The sequence below is a fragment of the Amblyomma americanum genome, chromosome 4, assembly GCF_052857255.1.
Source record: "Amblyomma americanum isolate KBUSLIRL-KWMA chromosome 4, ASM5285725v1, whole genome shotgun sequence".
In the NCBI taxonomy this organism is placed as follows: domain Eukaryota; kingdom Metazoa; phylum Arthropoda; class Arachnida; order Ixodida; family Ixodidae; genus Amblyomma; species Amblyomma americanum.
The window spans coordinates 14,905,216-14,931,439 of NC_135500.1; the positions used below are offsets into that span (position 1 = coordinate 14,905,216).

A 26,224-nucleotide genomic window follows, 5' to 3' on the forward strand; every position below is an offset into this window, starting at 1 on the left:
ATTCTTGTTGCTGGATTTTGGCACACTAACTTTGTGACATATATGACACACTAACATATATGGCACACTAACTTTGTGTCAGCACCTTCAATCTCCTCTCCGACCTTTTTGCCTATTTCTTTCACAGCTGCCACTTCATAGCAGTCATTCGCTAGTCCCCTTATTTCCAAAATATTGAGTCTCCTCATACTGCTCAAGTCCGTCTAGTCTCTCTTGCAGTCTTTTGTATTCCATTTGAAGCTCCTGGTTTTTTTGTAGTAGTTTCTTCGTACCGCTCTTTAATTCTTTATATGTTCTGTTGGATTTCAGCTACACTGTCACAGGTATCCGAGCAATATTTCACGCTATCTTTAAGCGAACGAATTTCAAGGCGTAGTTGCCTTCTAAACTCCTCCAGCTGCTTCGCTACATCGGTTGCAGGCAGAAAAAAAGAGACGTGAAACTTGACACTAGACAAGAGCAACACTCGTGTGCTGTGTTCGGCAGCAGTGCACAGGAAGAAACAAAAAATTAGGTGCCAAATAGCTCACCTGCAAAAATTAAGCACGAAGTTTAGCGTCCTTCCTTCCCTTAAGCTCCTCTGCCGAACTGAGCCCAGCGCTGCGATGCAGACCTTTTCTACATCCATCACCGGCCTCAATCTGCGCAGGCGCTGAGACGATAGCCGGATACACTGTCCGTGAGCTGGGATCATCCCTCCCGATGTGAAGCTTCCGTCGACGACAATCAGTGCACTGTTAAGCAATCTGCGAAAATTAAGTGCGAGGTTTAGCGTCCCCCCTTGCTTCCGAAGCACCACTGCCGAACTAAGGAAAAAATGCGCTCTAAAAAAATCCATGCATATTTCATCGAAGATTTCGCCACTGAAGCCGCTCGAAACAGTGAGAAACGCGTTTAGCAGCTGGACTGTCTATAAGATGGAGTCAGGACTGTTCGCAACCGCAACAACACTCATGCAGGAAACTAAGGATCTTCAAACGTTGCGCTGCCGAATGCTGCGGGCGAAGAAGCAAGGCGAGAATTCTGTACTTACAGCTTTGAGGACGACGATAAAAACAGCACATAATATTACCAGCGAAAAGTTTTCAACTTGACTTCAAGAAGCAAGTTAATCAGACATTCAACTAATTTCGCTTTGGATCCAGGAACCAGTAAGAGGTTGAGTGGTTCAACGATTGGCTTACTCAGCAGCAGTTTCTTGCAAAGCAGTGCGAATTTGGCGAGCTCCGTGACAGACTGCAGTGCAGGAGAATCTCGTATTGTCTGACGCAAGTATGGTTGAAATGTGTCCTGCCGCAAGGAACTTTTGATAACAACCTGCAGGCCGCAAGAACAAATACCTTAGCTTCCGCAACCATATACGCAGTGAAAGCAAGAGTGGAAGTCTGCCTGAGACGCGGTTTCGAAAAGCGCAAGCGTACCAATTGTCCCGCTCTTGGAAAGCAAAGCGAGAAACGCAGAGACTACAACAACCTCGCATGGATCAAGGCGCATGGAAGGGCGAAAAACTTGCTCACAAATGGCTCGTGCAGCACACTGAATTTCGGAACGCCCTCGTGGAAGGCAGAAATTCGCCAAAAGACAACTGTCGTAAGACTGATGGGCAGGCTGAGGCTTCCCGTTCTCGGCTTTCATCTGGAGAAGTACCACGGCATGTGTTGGTCCCGGGCGCCGCAGATCTGCCACGCTCATACGTAACTGGCACTGCCAGCGGACAACGGCCACAGAATACCTCGCGCTCCTTGCTCACAAACAACGATACAAGGTTCTGCTTGGGTTCAGCCCGCGCCTTAAGGTGGCCTTCGCAGGAGTAAGCGCCTCCGCAGGGAACTCTTGCCAGAATGTCGAGCATTGTTTTTTTTTCACTTTCGCCCGTTTTTCTTTTTTAGGAAAAGAGAGGATGTAGATGTCTCACAGGTTACTGTAAACCGTAATGAGCACAGGCGCACCACACCGCGCATGTTGTCCTAAGCAGTTGCATAAATACTCCAGCGCTGCGGAATACGCCCTCGTTTTTCAGTCACATCTGCAGGCGTGCCAATCGAATAACCGTGTGCTGTAGAGGAAAGGTGTTTGCTGTCAACTTCGATACGTCGTTACAGCGCTCACGCCATAACGTTGCTTTTTCTGTTGAAGCCAATTGGCTTCAACAGACCCAACCAACCTCCGTTTCGGTTGCCTAAAGTACTTCTATGAACGGGGTACTTCGTGGAAAACTTTAATATCCATTAAGATATTGCGTAAATATAGCATAATTTATATATTTCATTACTCGTATACTGTACGCCCGATTTTTCTTAAGTTATATGTAAAGGAGGGAACGTTTCCGGAACGTTTGAACCGGACACAAAGTGTTTCCAAGTTCAGCGCAGATTCGCCGCAATACGGGTTTGAGAAGCTATATTTCATATTTAAACGAGATGCACGTAGTTCTCAGATGTGGAGCAGAGCGGTTCTCGTCGGATTACGCAAAGAAGATTTTTCTGCTGAAAATAAGCTCCCGCGTTCGAACTCAAACTCGGTGCCCAGGACCGCCTAGAGTGGTTCATGTAAAGCAGAGACCTTTTAATTACTGTGTCGCTGTAAATATGGCTGCCGTGCATTTAAAGTAGGTGCATGCGGTCTCTAGGGTACAAGCCGGGAAACCTTCTCCGTCGGTATCTAAATTGCTTTCAAAGGCTAACTTTTTATTTTATGCCGGGCACGGCAGTATCGAATACATTTCATTAGGTCTATTCGAGGAACATAATAAGTGCGTATTTAAAAAATGGAACAAAAAGCGATAATACTTTAATTTGGTCCCGTGTTCTACAGAATAAATTAAGAAAGTGTACATGGAACAGAATCAGAGTATAAATTTGACTTTCGGGAGCTGAGCCGGTTCACCTGTCAATAAATTAAAATGTACGCAAGGCATTTCACATCCCATCCCGGAAGCAAAGTACAGCAGGCTTTGTTCGCTTACCTGAGGTGCGTAAAGAAGAAATATCCTAATACCAATAGCTCTTTCCGGCGGCAGCGGTGGCAAGTAACTTTTCCGAAAAAAATAATACCGTAAGCGGCCACAAAATGTCAGAACCAGCAGTCGGAGATAATATTAATAATCACTTTCTTAATTGTGTATTCCAATACCATAGTCAAACGGACATGCGCACAACTTATACCGAATAGTTTAACAAGAGTACATGTTTAAAAAGAAGATCTTTGACAAAGGTCTGTCTGTTTGGAAAAGCAAATTTTAAGCCCAACCAAGTTCTTGCAAAAATTGGAGGACGCTTAAGCTTCGTCTTCAAGAGCGGGACGCGAAAGCATGCTGCAACGTTGCCAAGGAATCCACGGAACGCCATCGTCCGTTCTGCGCGACGCCTTTTCCGGACAATTTAAGGAAAGGAAACATACCTTGGTGGACACCCGAACCGCGCCGTAAGGCGAGGAAAATAAAAAAAATGGCTGTGGCTTAGCTCGGCTATGCCAGGATATATGTAGCGAAAGCAAGTATGAAACTCCCCGGTTGGCCTTGTTCGCATATTCCACAACGTATGAAGCACAGGCGTAAACGTCCAGTATAACCGGTAGGTCTATGTCTGATTTCAGCACCGAGGCTATCCAAGGACTGAAGGGGTCGCGTCACTCTTACGCCTATTCTCTAGGTTAATGGCACGTTGTTCGGTTTCTTGAGCCCGCCGCCGAAGTCTCTTGGGCGCATTTCATCGTTCATCACGGGCCGTCTTCAGTGAAGCAGGACTCAGGTCTCTCCTCCGGCTGCTTTCGCTGCTGCTGGCGGTCGAGACACCGGACGTTAAACGTGCCTGTCTCGCGGCGGCATATTCGCGGCTGCGGTTAGCCAGTCGTTCGGCGCGCTGTTCGTCTGTTTCCTGGGCCACTCGTTTCCTCTTCATCTCGTTCCGCTGTCGATTCCAGGCCTCCTCCAGCTTATCAGAATCGTCGCCGTCCATACTATCGCCTCAACTGTGGTTGCGGCGCACGCCAGTTCTCCTGTTCAGTCCTGTGGTATCTTATCAAGCATGCGACGCAGCTGTCGAAGCGAGCGGAGTCAAAAGCAACGACGAGGAACGCGGTGTCACGTCCTACCAAACGGCCGCGGCGGCGAGCGCCGTGGTGTGACGTCATGCCAGATGGCGCGGCGAGCGCGCGAAGCACAGCAACCTTCCGCGGCGAAGCGCGCGGTGTGACGTCACGTGCCTCGATGGAGTACCGCCACGGCGAAATCGCGAGTTTGCGGCCAATAAAGCTTTCGCTTTAAAATAAAATTGGTTTAGAAAAAGGAAATAATGCTTATCTCACATATCTCGGTGGACGCTCAAACCGCGCCGTAAGTGAAGGAAAAGCACCTTTCTATGACAACACCGTATTCACTAGACGCGCCTTTGTCTATTCCAAACCATCGAGCTGGCGTGGCGGAGTGATTAGCGTGCTCGTCTCGGATTGCGGAGGCTGTGGTTCGATTCCCCAACTCGACGAATTTCCTACTCACTTTTGTTTATTTATGCTTAGGGGATTTTTCGCGCACGGCCAACGCCGCCGACGCCGACAACACCGGCTTTTCTGCGACACGGGGCCCCTAACCCTGTCGCGTTTTTATAGAGCGACGTTGTGGAACCTTCTCGGTTCCCTCACTCTACGCAATCTAAACACTGCAATTAAAGCATCAGCCGGCGAGGAACAGCACACAGAAAATAGACCCGACACGAGGCCGGTCGTCCACAACATTCAGATCATCCTTCAGCATCTTTCAAGCTCACTGAGTCCATCTTCTTGTTCCCTTCTACTCGTTGCGAGCTTCGTGTCATGTCTCTTTGCTCTGTGCTGTCCCTTGTTGGCTGCTGTTTTAATTTCAATATGAGCCGACTAGCTCAGATCCAGATCACCTTGCAATCTCTAAACGCTCTACACACCCGCTTCCTGGGCACCACTTGCGTCGATCTGTATTCCCTACACCACACGGGCCGCCCTAACCCACATCTTGACTCCCCCATCACCCCGGAAGAAGTCTCTCCGGCCGCCCGAGCGTCCCGCTTCTACACAGACCCAGAATCCGACCTTGGCCCTAGCGCTATAATTCGAAATCCAAGCTTCGATCACATTCAGGCCCTTACCGACTACCCCAACGATGGGTTGTGGATGAGGAGGTAAGTACTACCCCAGTGGCGTCACGCAGAAATAACCACATTGCTTGGACGTCCACAGACCAATTTCTCTTGCGGCATACTTGAGAAAGCTCTAAGAACGAGTGATCCAGACACGACTCCAAAGCTGCATCGAGGACACCAACCAGTCCCTCACGCCATGATCGACTTCCGCCCGGACTGTAAGCTAGGCCCAGCACGCGTGGAAACAGAAGTTCTCACCCAGAGGAGAACACCTATTTTTTGGTCCAACCTGAAAGGGGCATCTGACAACATGTCTCATCAGAAGAATCTTTCCGGACTCAAATCCCGCTATTGCGGGAAACAAATTTTTGTATTTATTTTACACTCAAGGCCTGGGGCATTACAGAGGGGAGTGGAGGATTGAAATAAATACAATACAAAAAAGAAAGGCCGAAGCAGACAAGTCAATGACCGACATTTACAATGCTCGCAAATGTGGTTGTAAAATGAGTAATTTCTATAATGCTGGCAATCGATCCGGGGAGGTGGTTCCAGTCTTCGGATGTTCGAGGAATGAAGGAGTTACTGCATGTTTTCGTCCTGAGTGGTGCAATTCCATCCTTGTGTGCGGAGTCCACACGAGATGAGATGCACGAAGCCGAAGGGATGAGTGCGCTACGAATCTTGGGACAAATATGAAAAATTTTATAGAATAAGCAAATGCGAGTAAATCTCCGACGAGAAGCTAATGAAGGTAGATTTAACATGCGTTTCATTGATGATATGCTAGCAGTACGATGGTAGTTATGCAGAATGAAACGAACGGAGTTATTCTGAACAAGCTCCAGGGCATAGGTTAGATTAGCAAAACTAGGGTCCCAAACGGATGCAGCATATTCTAGTTTGCTAGGGATTAGTGTCTTGTACAGGAGGACTTTAGGTGAGCTGGGGCAGAAGAAAAATTAGGCGAAGATTACCAAGCATGCGATTAACATTGTTAATTACGGTGTTAATGTGAAGAGACCAAGTAAGATCGGAAGAGATTTCGATGTCTAGATAACGATAGGAAGTGACGGACTAGAGCGCACTGTTATTTAGGTAATAGAGGCTAGAACTGGAGGAATTTCTAGAGGCACGTAAGGCTTTACATTTAGATGTATTAAGGTCCATTTCGCACAAGTCACACCACTTTAGTAATAGCATTCATATTATGTTGCAAGGCGTTATCATCAGAACTTCTAATTCCACGAAAGTCAACACACTCATCAGTGAATAAATGAATTTTAGAAGATACACAATCAGGTAGTTCATTAATGTTTATTATGAACGAGAAAAGACCTAAGTGAAAACTCATGAAGTGAAAACTCCTGAAGTGAAAACCATAGCCTATAAGATGCTAGTAAGGCCAATTATTGAATAATATAAAATAATATGGGACCCACACAATGCAACTAACAGGCATAAATTGGACAGGATTCAACGACTGGCTTCAAGATTCATAATTTATAAATACTAGCGCGGGCACTCTCCTATTGAACTATGCAGGCGTGCAAACCTTCCACCCTTAAAACTAACGACGAAGTTTGACCGATTAAAATTTTTATTTCTAATTATTCATAACCAGGTTAAGATTAACTTACCTGAATTTTGTGTCATTTCCCCTGACCAACGCTCCAGACACAGGCACAGTTTACACATACAGCCACCGGTAACACGCAATGATACTTTACAATACAGCTTTTTCCCAAGGGCGATTAAAGAATGGAATGAACTGCCAGATTCAGTTGCCATATCTTCATCTGTCAGTGCATTTACAGCTGGGTTAGAGGGTCTCATCTTCCCTGACATGATTGCGTCTATGTATATTCTGTTTCCGGTGCGTATAATACGAGCGTTTTTTCCCCTCACTTGTTCACTGTGTGCCACTTTTTACATATACTACCTCTGCTTTGCATTGTCGTTGTCTTTTTGTTGTCGACTTGGAGCGAGACTTTCCTTTTCTTTGTTGTATATTTTTTCTCAACTCCTGTAAAAGCCCTTCTTGGGTTGGCAGTATGAATAAACAAACAAACAAATAAACAAACACAGAGCCCTGAGGAACACCACACCTAGCGGAACATAATGCGTAGTTGCGATTGTTAGCTAATGCAATCTTGGAATGGTTTGGATAGTTTTAAGAGGAGGAGTCGATGACAAACTTTTTCAAAAGCTTTCTTGAAGTCAAGAAATACGCAGTCAGCTATTGAGCCTGCATGAATAATATAAAGAATGTGAGTGAATTGTGCTAATTGTCTTTCACATGAAATAAATTTTCGGTAACCACGCTGGGCGTCGTTGAAGAACGAGTCAGTTTCTAGGAAGTGAGCGATATGGGAGTATAGGATGTGTTCTATTTATTTGCAGGAGATACTGGTTAATGGAATTGGGCGGTAGTTGAGAGGTGACCTTTTCCTACCTGATTTGTGGACCGGAACCACCTTCCCAATTTACCGGTCAGCAGATAAGGGCAGGAGTCTATGGACTGCTGAAAAATCTTACAAAGCTTAAGTGATGAGTACTTTCAGGTGCTTTTAAAAAAGTTTGCTGTTAATTAGGTCAGTGCTGGGGCTCGATGATGCTTTAAGGTTGTCAATTAATTTCATGATGCCACTAGGATCAGTTCCAACGGCGTCCATTATCGAGTATGCATATGACTGAGAGGGTGGTAATGCTGTGATAGGATAACGAACAATTCTGAAAATTTTGTTTAAGATGTTGGGGCATTTTGCATCCGGTATAGGTAGTCCGTCAGGAGTTGTTAAGTGAATTGAGTAGGTTTTCCTTGTGCTAACTGTGCGCCAGAATTTTCGGGGATCATTAGTCAGCATGGAGGGCAAGGTGCTGTTGAGAAAATTACTTTTGTCATTATTGAGTGCGGTTACATATGCGTTATTAGCTGCCGTATAGGCTCTCCACCGGACGTCTGAAGCGGAACGTGAAGCGTTAGGAAATAAGCGTTTTTTCTTGTTAGATAATCTTTTGAGGTGAAGCTTGCACCAAGGTGCGTTCGAAATGCAAGAAATGCAGATCGATCAGTTGTTGGACTTCGGTACTGAATATGACACAAATATTTTCTAGTGACCGGTTCTCGAAACCTTCCGGGAAGATTCCAAGGAATAGATACAGCTCGTTGTTAATAACCTCCAAATTAGCTTTGTTGTAGTATTTATCCTGTTAGTTTCAAGAGGTGGGGCACATATTTCAATATGAATAGCTATATGGTCACATATCAAGGCATGTGTGTTACATGCGGGACGAGATCGGGGCGTGTGTTAATGTTAAATCCAAGGTGTCAGCGGTAGCTTCCGTTAACCTAGTGGGTTGTGCAACTAACTGAGAGAACGAAAAAAAATTGAACGAAGATTTAAGAAATCGTTACTAACAGAAAAGGACGGATTAAGTGCAGACAGATTGGAATACAAGGAAACGTTCGGGGAGTTAAAGTCACCGAGTAAGAAAATATCAGCAATTGGATGTCGCAAGTAGGCGCTGTTGTTAGCATCGTGCAACTGTTCGCAGAAGTTAGATATGCAAGACAGATATGCTGCGGGTCGGTGACAATTTCCTTCTCCCCTCTCGTATTCCTAGGGCGTATCATTGACACATATTAAAGTGGAAATTGGGGATAGTTGGATATCATTCACAACCATATTTGCTAGCGCTTGTTTCGACACCAGGACAGAGTAACAAATACGATACATATATAGAAAAGGCAAAGTTGAGCTGCGACCTTGAGATGCGACCTGCAAGATAAATTCACTTGAAAGTCGAGGACCCTTGTTTGGTTCGTAACTCTAATGAGGTAGAGGATTATTTCAAACCCCACGACGAATCGTCGCAGCTCAGCTTTGCCTTTTCTATAGATGTAGTAGACCTGTTTTACTCGATACCACGGGAGGAAATCGTGGTTGCCTTGCGCGACTGTATTGAAAGTGGGAACCCTGTGTCCTTTCAGAATGCTATTGGCATGTCAATCGATAGCTTTTTTAAACCTCGTATCGTTTTACCTTTCGATGACTGTCGTTTTACATGAACGCGCAGGATATGTTACGATGGATGTAAAGAAGCATTGGTTCTTGTATCGCCCCAGCACTTAGTGACATTTTTTCAGCCTGTTGTGACCAGCGTATTGTTGCGCGGATAAACAGTGAGAAAGTAAGCAGAATTGACATCTGAGCTAGTTGGTTGTTCATTTTCAAAAATTATATAAAGCGCACTTAGGACAACAGACAAGGGAGACCCCTCCCTTTGGTCTCCCTTGTCTGTTGTCCTAAGTGCGCTTTATATAATTTTTGAAAGTGAGAAAGTAAACCGCGTTTTCAGATATGTTGACGACTACCTTGTAGTAATGAGCCTAACAGTGTCTGACAAAAGAGACCATGTGGTGGGAAATGTACTTGACGTGTTTTATTCCTGTAGCCGGGGTCTAACATTCACAACAGAAATGCCAAGCAACGACAGACTGCAGTTCCTCGACTTATACTTAAAGTTCGAAAAGACACGCGTTTGCTGGCTGTATCAGCCGAGAACAAAATAAGAAATCCTCTACTATCAATCGACGCATTAAAAACTGGTAAAGAGAGGCATTGCCTTAAATGCCATCCGCGCTGCTCTCAACAAGTCGTGCCAGCATTGCATGGCCGTAAGCGTGTCTTTGTAAAATTGCGCCTAGAGTAAGCCGGGTTTCCAGAGGAAACCAAAACATCTGTGGCAAAAAGGCTACTGAAAGAAGTGAGAGCTGGGCAGCGACAAAACCGCGAAGATCCTCGCAGGAGAACTCGGCCTGTGGCCATGCCTTGTGTGCACAATGTGTGGCCCCATCTAAAAAAGATGGCAAAAAGTGTGGCGTCGATGTTGTATTGACTGCCCCGAAAAAGCTTGTGCGCCTGTGCCCACTCGTGAACGGCGCGGAAAGGCAGCCAGGTTGCACTACGAACCACCAAACGCAGTCCGTCCCTTGAAAAGTCGGTGTCGTGTACAGAATCCCGTTCACTTGTGGCAAGTCATACATTGGGCAGTCTGGTCGATGCCTAAATGATCGGCTTAGATAACACCGCTTGGCAGCGGGACGTTTACCAGCTGGGAGGAATCTTACTGATCACCGTAAACGGTGTGTTATCGACCGATATCCCGGCGACCCTGACCCTATACTTTGCACTCCTATCTTCTAGGAAACGAGCGTGCTATCCAAGGTAAATATGCAATCAGAGCGGGAAATTTTTGAAGCATTATGTACTGATATCGAAAGAAACAAATCGTGTCCGCACTCCCTCTATCTCTCCAAACAAGAGATATTGTTCCTGAAGTGTGCCACTACTACTGCGCGTGTGTGATTTTCTACATTCTGAGAAGATTTATAAGCCATCGCCTTTTTCAATAAACGGCAGTTGTAGACTAGTGTCTGTCCTGTGCATATGTGTTTCTCTGTCCTTGTGTCGAAGCCAGCGCTAGGAAATATTGTTGTGTTATTGACGGCGTGTAAAGTATCTTGCGAAACATCCCGCGAGGAGCCGGCCTGTGGTTTGAGACTGCGTTGTGAGTCATCTCTTGACTGATTCAACAATTCAACGTCCTTAGTTATTTCGTTGTAGATGTAGTATTGATTGTTGACAAACAGCTTGTTGTAGCGAAGTTCAAACTTGGGGAGTGAGGCAGCCCTTTGCGAAATTCTACAAGCCGGCACCCAGCGTAGCGCTATGTGTTGTGTTCCAGAGGAATACGCAGTGATTCAAGTTCATTCAAGAGGCTGCGCATCCGAATGCTGGGTGGACACAGACAGTCATAAAATCAAAAAGAGGGATACCACCCGCATCCTGGGCCTGTGCTCTCAAGCCAACAGGTGTACAATCAAAACCCTCAAAACAACGAATTATATCACCCGCATGATCAGACGATCACCATTTCTCCTTTCTCTTCTTTTCGTTTGGGAAAGGTGGTGACTGGTCATGTTGACTTCACAGCGCGAAACAGACGACTAAACACACGAAACGACAGAGATGGGCGCCTACCATCAACTGATTTTATTGAAGCTTACGAATAGTGATTTTATAGCAAGGATAGCCACGTGGCATCCAAGCAGCCATCAGACGGCGAGAGGCTAACCAAGTTTTTTTTTTTTTGTAAAATTGAACGATGACAACACATGAGACACCATGTAATCCAGACGGCCAAGGCTGAAAATAAAGGGCAGGGCGGAGGCAAGACAAACCCGGAACAAAATGAAGAGCATAGAAACAGGCTATCCGCGGGAAGGCGATCTTTAAAGAAGCAGAACGCCAGGGACGCTTTTATTAGTCTGCTGTGGGTGGCAGTCCAAGGTTGATGCACTTGATTACCCGTAGAGTTATTGAAGTAACGCAGTGGTTCTGCTATTTTGTCGCCGATGCATCAGCCTTTGGTTCCACGTGCTGGCAGGCAGAACAGCGGCGACAGTTGTTGATGCTCCGAAAACAGCAGGAGTAGAGAGCGCTGTGCGACCAGCTTGCCCATTGCTGCCAAACTGTGGAATGGCCTCTTGCAGGGGCGCCTTTTGCAGTTAGCTGGGGTGGCAGCCCAAGGTTGATTCAAGTATTTATTGAAATTTTTATAGAAAATACAAATTTGCCATGGCACGGAGGCTAAATGTGATGCAGAAGTCACCTGACTTGGCCTTCGGCACCAAAGATTACATGTGCAACACAACTTTGTGGTCATGGAGCAAAACAGAACTGTCGGTCACTGGTGGCGGCTAAAGTGCTCATACAAACGTATAAAAAATACAACCCTTTACGTACATCAATAGAACAGTTCGAAGATCAGCGAATGCGAGAACACAGCAGGAATAGGCACAAATAATCACATGCGTTCCACAAAGTACGGTTTATTTTTTCCCTGAAGGATGACAATAAAGGTGATTGTTCAAGGAGATAAAATACGCGAGGATAACGCTTCAAAAGGGCCGGGATTTGCGCTTGAATTAACTCAGAAGGGTATATGCTTGGGCTTGTTGGTTCATAACTTCAAGGTGAAAAACGTAGCGCAAAGAAACGAGGACACAGAAAGACAGACAACACACGGCGCTTACTTCCAACAATGATTTATTTCAGAAAGAAAAAGTGGTTTTATAACGAAATCACGACCAACACGCCGTCAAACCATGTGCTAGCAAAGCGTATCAGCCAGATATGCGAGCTCTTTCGCCATCAATGATACAGAGGGGGTACTCACACAATCATCTTTCAAAAGTGATATCCATTCCGCTTCTATGATTTCTCGTGTCAACCGGTTATTGTGCACTTTTAAAACCATGCATTGTTCAAGAAGCGGTATGCAGTGACATGACCGGCAGTGGACTGACAACCCTTTTCCACGCATATCATCTACGTCACGCCCATGCTCTCGAAGCCTATCATTCAGGCATCTGCCGGTTTGCCCTACATACTGCTTGCCACAGGAAAGAGGAATTTGATAAATGACATTTTCAATACAATGGACAAACTTTTTCCTATGTTTTTTCGTACAACCAACACCGTTTTTAGATTTTTTGAAATGTTTCGTACACAGATGACTCAACTTCTTAGGCGCCGAAAAAACCACTCTGGCTCCCGAACGTTGCGCTATTTTTTTGAGATTATGAGAAAACTTATGAAAATAAGGAATGACGGCAACTTTTTCTTTCTTACTCATGGCTTCCTGGTTATCCTGGCCTTTTTTATTGCAGACTTTCTTCAAAACACCTTCCGCCACAGACACTAGGACATGGGAAGGGTAACCAGCATTCTCAAGCCTCTTACATTGCTGAGAAAAACTTTCATGCATGAGGTGCGGGCAAGACTTCTTCAAACAATTAAAAAATGAAAGGCTAGCAATAGATCTTTTTACGAGCTTAGAATGGGCTGAATGAAAAGGTAACAATGGTTTTTCGCCGTGGGGTTTGATCATCCAGCACGTCCGATCATGATGCATTGTGATGCTGATGTCAAGGAATTGGATAACCCTGTTTTCAGGTAGTTCAAACGTTAGTTCAAGAGGACTAAAATGGTTACGAAAAAGGTTGAGAACATTAAGAACATCATCCTTAAAGGAACTGTCATTACTGTTAAGAACAATCAGAAAGTCGTCTACGGACCTAAAAATATTGATTACATTGGTATCTTTTACAATATCAGCAAACGACCTATCCAAACGGGCTAAAAACAAATCGCTGAGGATGGGTGCAATGCAGGAACCTATACAGATGCCAACCTTATCTTCAGAAAGATGGCATCTGTATAGGTTCCTGCATTGCACCCATCCTCAGCGATTTGTTTTTAGCCCGTTTGGATAGGTCGTTTGCTGATATTGTAAAAGATACCAATGTAATCAATATTTTTAGGTACGTTGACGACTTTCTGATTGTTCTTAACAGTAATGACAGTTCCTTTAAGGATGATGTTCTTAATGTTCTCAACCTTTTTCGTAACCATTTTAGTCCTCTTGAACTAACGTTTGAACTACCTGAAAACAGGGTTATCCAATTCCTTGACATCAGCATCACAATGCATCATGATCGGACGTGCTGGATGTTCAAACCCCACGGCGAAAAACCATTGTTACCTTTTCATTCAGCCCATTCTAAGCTCGTAAAAAGATCTATTGCTAGCCTTTCATTTTTTAATTGTTTGAAGAAGTCTTGCCCGCACCTCATGCATGAAAGTTTTTCTCAGCAATGTAAGAGGCTTGAGAATGCTGGTTACCCTTCCCATGTCCTAGTGTCTGTGGCGGAAGGTGTTTTGAAGAAAGTCTGCAATAAAAAAGGCCAGGATAACCAGGAAGCCATGAGTAAGAAAGAAAAAGTTGCCGTCATTCCTTATTTTCATAAGTTTTCTCATAATCTCAAAAAAATAGCGCAACGTTCGGGAGCCAGAGTGGTTTTTTCGGCGCCTAAGAAGTTGAGTCATCTGTGTACGAAACATTTCAAAAAATCTAAAAACGGTGTTGGTTGTACGAAAAAACATAGGAAAAAGTTTGTCCATTGTATTGAAAATGTCATTTATCAAATTCCTCTTTCCTGTGGCAAGCAGTATGTAGGGCAAACCGGCAGATGCCTGAATGATAGGCTTCGAGAGCATGGGCGTGACGTAGATGATATGCGTGGAAAAGGGTTGTCAGTCCACTGCCGGTCATGTCACTGCATACCGGTTCTTGAACAATGCATGGTTTTAAAAGTGCACAATAACCGGTTGACACGAGAAATCATAGAAGCGGAATGGATATCACTTTTGAAAGATGATTGTGTGAGTACCCCCTCTGTATCATTGATGGCGAAAGAGCTCGCATATCTGGCTGATACGCTTTGCTAGCTCATGGTTTGACGGCGTGTTGGTCGTGATTTCGTTATAAAACCACTTTTTCTTTCTGAAATAAATCATTGTTGGAAGTAAGCGCCGTTTGTTGTCTGTCTTTCTGTGTCCTCGTTTCTTTGCGCTACGTTTTTCACCTTGAATTAACTGCTCACCATACCCGGTTCTTACACGAGGTTATAGAAAGTTTACTTTTCTTAAACCGTAGTGTGGGTCTGTAATAGTAAACGTATATAAAAAACGCACTACAATCAGTTTTGTATTGTATATAAAGAAATTCGGACTTTCGTTGATTATAGAGCGCCGTAATACCTAATTTCGAAATTCTTTTTAAGATATGCTGAAACAGAGTCATATCTGGATAGATTTTAAATGCAACAAAGTGCTTTTTTTGTAGATTATAAATCTTTTCCTTGTTTGTTTTTGTATCCGCTCCCCGTACCAACAAACAGTAGCACTCACGAGACTGTACCGTGGAAAGATATAGTTACTTTCTCAAATGTATTGGGAGAAGGGGGTGAAATTTATTTAGCATACCAATGTATCGGGCAGTTTTGCTGGTTAAAACGTCTACAATGTAACGCCTACAGAGGTTTTCGTGAAACGGCACACCTAAATATTTATGTACTGAAACATGTTCTAGGGAGCCAGATTGGAAGGAGAGTGTGATAGAATTGATTATTTGTTTATTGACAGCTGACAAAGTTACATATTTGGTTTTATTACCATTACTATTCTGCCCGTTTCATTATGCACTTGATTACTCGAAGAGTTGTGCAGTGAGCTTTGTGTGACCGGCTTGCCCACTGCTGCCAAACTGTGGAACGGCCTCTTTGAGGGACGCCTTTTGTAGTCAGCTGGGGGCGGCAGCCCAAGGTTGATGCACCTGATTACCCGAAGAGTTACAGAAGCAACTCAGCGGTTCTGCTATTTTTCTTCAATGCATCATCCACTTGGTCTCACGTGCTGGCAGGTAGAACAGTGGCGAGAGTAGCTGACACTGCGCAAAAAGCAGTAGTGAGCGGTGTGCGACCGGCCTGCCATATGTTACCACACAGTGCGTAAATACTTACTTTTATACACAAGTCAACCAAGAACTGTGGGAAAACCAGCTTTTAAAGAATAACGGGAAGGGTCCAGTTTGCCTTTACATCGGGGCGCATACTCTTTGGCTACGCCTGGTAAGCCATGCCGGCCTTTGCTCGCTAGAAGCAAAATATTTTCTTCATTGAGGGTTCATATGATAACTGCGTAAGCGATACATCAAATTGAATAAAAAGGAAAAAAAGGTACTGGCATGTGCGTTTTAGGCATTGATTTGGCAGGTATAAATATGCGCTATTCCTGAATAAAGTGAGTCTCGACTATGCTGCTGTCTTTGTGTTCTTGTCGTAGGTGTCTATTTGGCGCATTTGGCTTTGCTTAAGTATGTACGACCGACTTCCCCTGCATCGTGCCCCCTTAAAAGCTATAAATAATCGTGATGACGACGAGTTCGAGGCGTTTGTAACAAGCGTCCATAGGGGGCCGGAGAAATGCCCAGTTTGTGATGAATTAGTTGGTTGAGTAAGGATGGGCGGAAAATTTTGCGTTTCTCTTGTAGAGGCCTTTTATGGGTTTCTGCTATTAATAAAGATGAGGAATGTACTGGTTAAATATAGAGCTTACGTTTGTTTTTCGGAAAGTTTCCAGTTCTGTCATGTTCATTTTTTTATGTGGATCCCAGATGATAGCGGCTTAGTCTAGTTTTGTTCTTTTCGGAGTATTAGAGGCTAGTAATTTGCACCGGCTAGTGCACCGCTAAGTGTTTACGAAGACATCCAAGTTTGCGTACTGCTGATCATTTAATGTGTTGTATGCGGTCGTTCCATTTAAGTTCCGAGTTTTAACGCATGAGCAAAATATTTGTACTTTGTTGATCCTTTAACTTAAATGGGAATATTAGGGTAGCTGACGTGAAACTGGTTTGCTATCTGCTTAAACACATCAGCACTGTCTTCTTCGCATTTACTTTCATGCACCAATTTTCACTTAAGGAAAAGACACTGGGCAAAGCATCGCCTAGATGTTGCTAGTCGGAAGCGGAAGACACTGGTGCACACCATACAATCGTCAGCAACAAACCAATTAAGGAATACAGGGGCCAAGCACGCTTGCCTGAGGGAAGTTACAAAGAGTGGTGAAGAACATGGAGAGCCATCCTCTGCAAACTTCGTCTTGTGTTGAAGTTTGCGGAGAAACACAGCAAAACCTAATTGTTTTTATTTGGAATGAACCAAGCTGTGAAAGGCTTTGGTGAAATCTAAAAGTAAGGCAAGAATTTCTCGCGCTTTGTCCAAAGCTGCGCTAAAATTCTGAACGGTATTTAAAAGTTGATTAGTGGCTGCGAATTCCTTCCTTAAACCATGTTGTGCGGAGTTTAGAGCATGATTAGAGCTTAATATTTTGATAATACAATAAGCAATGACGTGGTCCATAAGGTTGCAACAGGACGATGTTATACAGACTGGGCGGTTGTTGTTTAGAACAGGACATTGTTTCACTCACAGGACAGACAGCCAGCTGTACGCAGCTCTGCGGCGCTCTGCGCAGATATCAAACTGCGGGGCACACCGTTCATCTCCTTATTCCACGACAGACCGAGAGAAAAACCTTATTGTTATTCCTAGCGCGGCTTCCAGTGCTGCTGTCACCCGTCAAAAGGGGCTCGTGTAGCGCATCCGCAATTTTTCGCCTTTGTAGTAAGGCTCAACGCACAAGTGGAGAATAAAAACGGCTCCCAAAAGCGAATACTTCAGCATGTCACTGCTGTCGGGATATGAGGCGCTAATGTATGCAGCAAGAGCCCACCAAAAGTCAGGCGCCGGCTGCCGCCTTTGGACGCTCCACATCACCGGCGCAGCTGCGGCCGAGTGCCGGGGATGGCTGCACTCGCGTCGAGTGCGGCACAGCGCCAAATTTAGAACGGCGCTGCGTGCGCCGTGCGCCGTTTCCCACGGTTGATTTGGGATCGCCTGGAAGGAGAGCGCTGCTTTAGTGCGCGTCGACCACGTCGCCAAGCCCAGAAGGCGGCGCGAGGGGTACAAAAAATTTAACCAAGTCTCCGAAACGTCAATGACGAGTATTGAGAGGCGAAACGTCTGGATTTATAGAAATTTTGGTCCAACAACAAACTCTGTGGTCGTAGGAGAGAATAGCCAGTATAAAAAACAGAAAAATGCGGAGCGCCAAATCTCCGATACACAATGGCGATAGCGCAGCCGTGGTATACAGTGGCACTGGCATTGGCTGCGGTTCGCGGGACCGATTGCCGGCCATGGCGATTGCATTTCCACGGAGCCGAAATCCCAACTCATCTGGAGCGCTTCGTTTATAGCCCACATGCAGCATTGGGACATCAACCCGACGTATACAATCGCCACTTGCAAAGAAATTAGGCAAAAATAGAAATTTTTGATGAGAACAGTATTATATCAGTATGTCATTAATGGTAGGAGGAGCATGAGATTAATATGAGAGTTGAGGCGTTTTTTTACGCCACCGTACTCACGTTACACGATTCATAGGTGCCTCTTTAAACTTTGAATGAGTATCACTATTTCAATGTGAATCTTAAGGCCTTCAATTAAGGCCTTAAATGTTAATTATATGGCTCTCATTGTTCTCGCTTATTGTATGATGGTTGATATTTGGTATGAGGTTCATGCTTTTCCAATACTTCTCATTTCATCACATAAGCACTCTCACTTGCACGCACAAGTTCTCGTCAGTGACAAGTTACCATGTTGTAAATGCGAACTTATCGCAGCACAACAAAAGATGTGTCCTTTATCCTTTTCAACTTTTGTGTAGCCAATATAACCATTCGCTCATCTTAAATTTAAGCCTATGTATGCTATGCATTTGAGGGTTCAAGCGACTGCCTTATGAAGTTTAAATGACCGCAGCTTTGCAACAAATAATAAATGCCCCCATCATGCATTACTTTATGATTCTGCACTTATCGTTTGTAGACTTGCGGACCGTAAGAGTACAAGAGTAAAAATATACCTCTTAAAAATCTGACAATCTCAACCTCAACATTCAGTTTGTGCAGTAAAATTTTTAAGTAGCCGCCATATCTCATGAGATACTGCCCTGTTCATTGTATAACGTCGATGCAAGGAAGTGAGGGGCCAGGGCGAACAGTGTGCCTGAGGATGCTAGTTTCGCTGCCCCAGCCGGCCAATTTGCTCTACTTATATGTGTAACAGTAAGTATAGATCCACACCGCACTTCGGAGTTTACCAAGCAATTGACCGAAGGATGTTCCAGAATCAAATTATTACATCATAACAAATGGTACGAGCACGGTTCCGTGAGGGTTCTCCCCAGGTTCAAGTAAGCAATCTTGCACAACAGCATGAGCTGCTTTTGCTCGGTATATCCACTTAAGGATCGAATTACCAGATGTTATTCAGGTATGTATGTTTTACAAAGCGGCTACTTATTCATCTATACATGCGTACACTACTGGGAAATGTGAATGAATGTAAAGACAAGACGTATAAAATAGCGCAACATCAGACAAGGACATGAAAGAACACACACGAGTCCTTGTCCGATGTTGCGCTATTTTATACGTCATGCACTACCAACAAGCCCAAACCTCCACCTTGTAAAGACAAGAGGTGTTGTATAGCTAATACATTTCAATGTGTTTGAATAGACCCTATTCGGTTAAGTTGCAGACTTACCTTTAATACTGTGAATGAGTTGCTGAAAGCAGTACGCAATAAAATGTGCATCACTTATCAAAAGTGGATTTTCGCTTTCACATGTCTGCACAAACAGCTTTTGGCGATTATGAGCAGCAGTCAAATGAAAGGGCAAACGGGCATTTGAATACGTAGACATTTTATCTAAACAGGCCTGCATATTCCTTAATAAAATACGACACAGTCTCTCTGCTTCGGTAGAGACGCTGCGCCAATTTACAAGTGAACTCCAGTGCTCTTATGTAAGACAAAGTAACAAGCAGCAAGGAGTATCGTTTCAGGCTCCTATTCTTGTATCTACCTGTATTATGGCTGCCTACTACGCCAGAATTATATGCCATTAGTTGATGATGATGCATTTTTTATTGCGCAAGGGCATCTGTGTCAAACAGCGCCATGGCAAAATGTATTTTCTTCTACTCAAGTTGGGATAAAATACCCATTTCTCAAGCATTTCACGCTAAATAAGCCGAGCACCAGACCAGGGCTGAGGAAGACAGGACTTTATTGCGCGTAAGCTTAGGGGATTAAGGGAGCGTTCTTCTTAATTCTTTGTAATGTGCTGTGAGTTCGCGCTATGATACGAGTGCCTCACCGAAAGGTTTCGGTTACTGACTTTGCGCCACCGCTCGGCTGGCTAATTCTCGAGTGTGTTGGTAGGCAGTCTCATTTCCCAGATTCCCCCCGTGAGGTGGCTTCCATATGAGTTCAATATCTCTCAAGAGATGACAGTCTTATTTCTGTGAGTATTTGCACGGTGGGACCGGAGACTTTACCTGTAACGAAGGTGATGCATGAAGTTGGCGATCAGCAACTCACACCAGACCAGGGAAAAGCTTGTACCCACTGCATCACCGGCGGGCACCCGGCGGCACTGGGAATCGAACCCTGCCCCTCCCGCTTACACCCCGCATCTTGTGCGGATTTAAAAAAATGCTCACGAGAAAGTCATTTTCTACCCGCATAAAAATATAGCACTGAACACAACGTGAAAAAAAGGAAGAGCTTGCTCTATGCCAGCAGACAATGACTCCCTCTTCGGCTTTTTGTGCAACCCCTAAAATGTACAATACAGAGCCAAGTGGAAGGAAGATGACTACACTTAATCGAAATACATATGTTATAATGGGCAAGAAAAAGAAAGAAAAATGAAACTGCCTAGCCTGCGCCGCCCAATCGAAATACAGTGAAACATCTGAAACAAACGCGGATCTAAAGATCTTGTGAAAGTGTAGCGTCACAGAACAAACTATGGTTAAGTATTACGTGTATCGAAGTCATGGCACGCTGAATGCCATGGGGCAAGAGACCCAGCTTTATTGAGCAGCGCGTATTTATACCGGCAGTAGTGCGAGAGGGCTAGCGCTGTGCTTCAGTTTGTAATCTTATCAGTTGCCCGTTTAAACCGGCATTGCGCACGCTGCCCATAACGCATAGGATACATCTTCCTACTTTCATAAGAAAGAACAACGAACAAAGGAAAGTTTGTCAGGACAGGATCAGCTCACTGCATAAAGAATAGACTGTAGAAGAACTGCAGATTGGGCTAGTTGGTGCTGATGCATAGTCGTAGTTCAACAGCGCAAAAACACACAGACCAAGTAGGAGACGAGACACACAAACCAGTGCTGAACTTACAACGAATTTTTTATTAGGAAGAAGCACGTCATATATACATACACGAAAAACAGCGCACATGCGCAATGTCAACAAGAACACCTAGTGCTAGTACATGGTAAAAACCGCTTTAAAAGCACGTGTGCATCTGCAGAACCGCTACCTACTATGTAGCATATTGATTTCTCTTAACGATAATGTAACAGATGGCGTACTCACGCATCCTTCACTTTTTCTGATAATATGAAATGCCTCAGCTACTTCTCGAGTGCGCTGGTCAGAATGAGCGAAAAGGACATCAGTATCATCAAAACACGGCGTGCATTTGCACGTGAAACAATGTTTAGCTACGTTGCTTTCTTTCTTTCTTAAAGAATTAGCGTGCTCCATGAGCCATACGCTAAAGCAGCGACCAGTCTGGCCTATGTATGTAAGGCCACAGGACAGGGGAACTTGATACACATTCAATTTCGTGGATGTCCTGAAAAAGGCGGACAACATGCAAAGAAACAGCGGCAACACAAAGAAGACAGTGCAGTTCCTGATAAAATTGGTCTCCGGTTAGTTACGGCTGATAAGGAAGGCTGCTTTGCCGTCCTTCAAGAGGGTGCCTTTGCCGAGAAGGCGTTCGAAGCGTTGGAGAGAAACTTCAACAGGTAACCTTCAGGGCAGCCAAATTAAAGGAAGAGACCGTTGATAATTTGTTGCGCCATAACCAGAACAGACTGGCTGATTCTGTTAAGAAGTTAAAGGGGCTCCATCTAGATGTGTTTTTTACCGCTAAAACACACAAACCGGGCATTCCTTTCCGTTGTATTCTTTCTCAACGTGACACATGGAAGCATGCTGTCTCGGGCTACCTTCAAAAACACCTAGCCTCCTTGGTTGTGCACGACGCGTTTTGATACCGAATTTTGAAGCCTTTGTGGATTACCTCAAGCTAGATAATCCTGGAACCTGCTCGTTATTCAGCATAGATGTGGTGGACCTATATTATTCTTTGCCACACCGTGAACTGATGAACGCTGTGAACAGGTGCATTACACAGGATAGCGATGAATGTCCCTTTATTAACCAATGCGGAGTGTCCATTGAAAGCTCCTTAGAAATTCTGTCGTTTTGTTTGTCTGCGACCGTGGTATAATGGCAGGGAACATCATATGTACAAGCAGCCGGTGTTTGCATAGGATCTAGAGTTGCACCGATTTTGGCTGATATCTTGCTTAGAGGTGTTTACTCTGGCATAAACATCGAGTCAAAAGACTTGGTCAGTCGCATTTTCAGGTACGTAGATGACTACCTGGTTGTCACCCGTGCAGGCAGCTCCCCAAAAAGGCTGGCTGATGTTTTGAAAGTTTTCAACGAATATGGATGCGGCCTCAAGTTCCCCACTGATATCCCCAATGATAATCAGCGTCAGTTCTTAGATGTGGCTTTGTTTATCGAACGTGAACATGTTTGCTGGAGTTATCGACCGAGGGCTTCAAAACCGTGGCTGAACTTTTAATCGGGTCACTCCAAGCTAATCAAAGAAGTCATGGCACTATCGTGCCTGAAATCTGCTCTGAAAAAGTCACGTCACGAAAGGATTGCTGACGGCATTACTGCACAATTGTGCAGGTTACGCGCTAATGGTTGCCCAGATCGTGTCATCTCTAGGGCTTCAGAAAAGCTGCCTAAAAGTGTTAAAAGCGGTAACTCCAATGAAAGGAAGGAGAAAAGAAGACTGGCTTTGGTCCCTTACAAGCACGGCATGTCGCACGGCCTCAAGAAGGTTGCAGGCAGGTACGATGTCGATGTCGTATTTTCTTCCCCTAGAAAACTGAATGCCATGTGCAAACAAGTCTCGCACGCACAACAAACAAAGAAGGTCGGTTGCCAGATTCGACATGTATTCCCCTCCGTTGACTGCAAAGAAAACGTTGTATACCAGATACCCATCAAGTGCGGTGCTGCCTATGTTGGGCAAACAGGCAGATGCCTGAATAAGATGTTAATGGAGCACGAATCCTCAAGAAAAAATGACCCTTTTTGCCATGTTGCCGCTCATGAACTAGTTGTAAGTGCAAACACGAAAAAGAATAAGATTGAAGTTCTGAAAGGCGCAAAAGACACACACACAGGAAAAAAGGGGGATGACACAGAGAGCGCCTACTACCAACTGAGTTTATTGCGGAAACACCCTCTTTTATAAGCCAAGACATATCAACCACGAACCGGAAGCAGGAAAACACATAATCATGGTTTGAATTCTCAATTTCGAAACACCATCGGCAGAAAAGAAAAAGACACAAGAACAAACAAAAAACCCCAGAATCTAGAACTACACGTGGCTGTCTAAGAAACCCAGCTCCTGGCGGCAGAGTTTAATCGATGAAGTGCTAATGCACGTGGACCCAGCTTTCTGTATATGATAGGCTTCGATAATCTCTCTTTCAAATCGCTCCCTGCCTCTGCCGATAAACGTTGCCTGTTGCAACACCGGTCCGCAATCTCTGCATTCCCTACAGTGATCCGGCAGGTTGCCCCTGTCATTGTTTTTAATTGTTCTTCTGTGCTCGCTAGCTCTCTCGTTGAAACACCGGCCAGTCTGGCCGATGTAAGCAGATCCACAGCTGAGCGGTATGCGATATATGACTTCGGACTTGCAATCGGTGAACCGTATATGATGTTTGATAGCGCATCTTCGGGGTCGTCTGTCCATCATGGAGCAAATTTTTGCAAGCTTGCATGGAGCTGAAAACAACACATTTACACCATATCGACCCCCTACCTTCTTGATGTTGTGCGCTATCTTATTCATGTACGGTATTACCACCGTAGGCCTCTTGTCTTTCTGCTTGCTTTGCGTATCACCGCTAGAAGTGACCTTGATTCTTTGTAGCAGAGATTCACATATCGCTGTTTTCATCAGATACGGGTAGCCAGCGCTACCCAGTCTCAGCAGCTGCTTGTCGAAGCCGGCCTGCACACAATGATCGCAGGATTTCGAGAGAGCTGCGTGTAGGCACGTGATGGCGATGCTGCGTTTAACCAGTTTGGAGTGGGCACTGCTTAACGGCATGAGGCTTTTCTTAGATCGGGGATTGTACGCCAAACACACAGTCTTTTCTAGAGAAATCAAACAGAATGTCTAGGAACTGGATTTTGCCCTCTTGAGGCAGTTCCCAAGTAAACGTAAGGCCTTGAGAACTGTCTCTAAAATGTTAAGAACTTCAGCAACAGCATCGTCAAAGATAAAGGGAGAGGTCCCGTCAAAAAGAATAAAATAATCATCAACAAAGCGGAAAACCCGTCTAACAGGTGTGCCGTTCAACTGCGCACTAATGCGCTAGTCAATAAATGATAAAAAGATGTCGGATAAAATAGGGGCAATAGACGAGCCAATGCATATTCCAACTCTTTGCAAATAAAACTTCTGGTTAAAATCAATGACTGTAGAGTGAAGATAAAATTCTAGCAACGATATAAAATGGTCATTGGTTATGCCACAGGCGTTCTGAAAATCTACTTCATCAGACTCGTTTAACTTCTCACGAATAGCTGTAAAGAGGCCATCGTGAGGAACAGAGTAATAAAGGTTTTCTACATCTATTGAAAAAGCACACGATGCCTTGTCCAACCCTGCTTTCATTCCAGTCGAAACGGAGTCAGAGTTCCGGATAAGGAAAGGGTCATCCACACAATGAAGCTTCAAAGATCGCTGTAGGAAATGGGTGATATGGGATTGCCACGTTCCTCTTTCCGATACAATCACTCGCAAGGGACATTCAGGTTTATGGGTTTTCCCAGTGAAGAACACTCCTAAAACACCTTTTTTTGCTGAGTTTACGATTCTATGCAAAGATTCTGGGTGCATATCTTCTAGTAATTTCAAAGCAGCCGTCTTCTGCTTATTAGAACGGAACTTGATAGGCTCGAAATTCTTTGCAATGGCTTGTTCCAGTTTTCTTCGCATTATGTCGTTATGGATAACTACAAATCCTCCTTCCTTATCTGCTTAAATAACAGAAAGACTGGCCTCTTTCAACGTTTTAACAATATGTTTCAACGGCGGTTGTCTACAATAGTTTGCACTCACGGATCGGATAACAGCGTTCACTCCATCGCCTATAACTCTCTCACGTTGTTGGAGGCTTGCACAGCCGGCGACTTTCCGAACCAAACCAAGGAGATGCGTTCTGGAAGCAGATGGTTGTGTGTGTGTGTTTTGCGCCTTTCAGAACTTCAATCATGAACCAACTAGCCCCAAAGCAAGTTCTTCTGCAACGCATTTCTTCTACTCTGGGCTCTTTTCTGTGTTCATCACTCGCACATACGCCTGTCATATCCTGCACAAACCTCATCGCAGTTTCCACACGTCATGCCAGGATCTTTACCTACTGCGTCAAGCATCGCATCATCCTACCAGAAGTACAAGCCGTTTTTGGTGGCGCGCAACCATCATGGGGTCATACGAGACGGATCTACAAGATCTTCAAGTCTGAAAAGTGGAGACAGGTCCGTATGCTACAGGTCTGGATGTTAATCCTGGTGCATGATGCCCGGAACACTCAAGACACTGAGCGCAAGCTGCAGGCTTTCAAGAAGCAGACATCCAACATAACAGAGTTCATCTGGCAACAGGCTAGACTTCACCTTCCTAAGAAACCAAAAATACCCACTGCTCCCTGCCAAGTGACCCTGCTCGGCAACGCTAGGCTTCCCCGTGATGTTATGGACACTTTGCAGCTAGGCCCTAACTTTTCTTTCCAGCCATCTGCTTCCACACCGCATCTCCTTGGTTTGGTTCGGCAAGCCGCCGGCCGTGCAAGCCTCCAACAACGTGAGAGAGTTATAGGCGATGGAGCGAACGCTGTTATCCGATCCGTGAGTGCAAACTATTGTAGACAACCGCCGTTGAAACATATTGTTAAAACGTTGAAAGAGGCCAGTCTTTCTGTTATTGAAGCAGCTAAGGAAGGAGGATTTGTAGTTATCCATAACGACATAATGCGAAGAAAATCGGAACAAGCCATTGCAAAGAATTTCGAACCTATCAAGTTTCGTTCTAATAAGCAGAAGAAGGCTGCTTTGAAATAACTAGAAGATATGCACCTAGAATCTTTGCATAGAATCGTAAACTCAGCAAAAAAAGGTGTTTCAGGAGTGTTCATCACTGGGAAAACCCATAAACCTGAATGTCAACAGGACTTGTCGGGCTAGTTGGTTGATCATAATGCAAAAAAAGACGAACTGCGCAACAAGAACACGGACGAAAGGGAGGCAGACACACACTAACGCAGACTTACAACTTTACTAAAGGAAGGAATACAAGGCAAATATATATAGCGATCCCCAACGCACTTCAAATCTGATCAATATGGCACGTGACAATCTG

General features: G+C 44.7%; 1 protein-coding gene and 1 long non-coding RNA gene across 15 annotated transcripts in view; one reads left to right on the forward strand and one right to left on the reverse strand.

Moving 5' to 3' along the window:
* LOC144127804 (uncharacterized) overlaps positions 1-3,991 on the reverse strand; it is a 45,803-nt gene extending 41,812 nt beyond the window's left edge. The window contains exons 1-2 of the long non-coding RNA XR_013313570.1: positions 1,185-3,991; positions 531-746 (exon numbers count right to left, since the gene is read on the reverse strand). This is a non-coding gene — a long non-coding RNA (uncharacterized LOC144127804). The remainder of the gene's footprint in view (positions 1-530; positions 747-1,184) is intronic.
* Positions 1-26,224, forward strand: part of LOC144127803 (FMRFamide receptor-like) — a 1,107,197-nt gene that overhangs the window by 309,645 nt on the left and 771,328 nt on the right. The window lies entirely within an intron of this gene.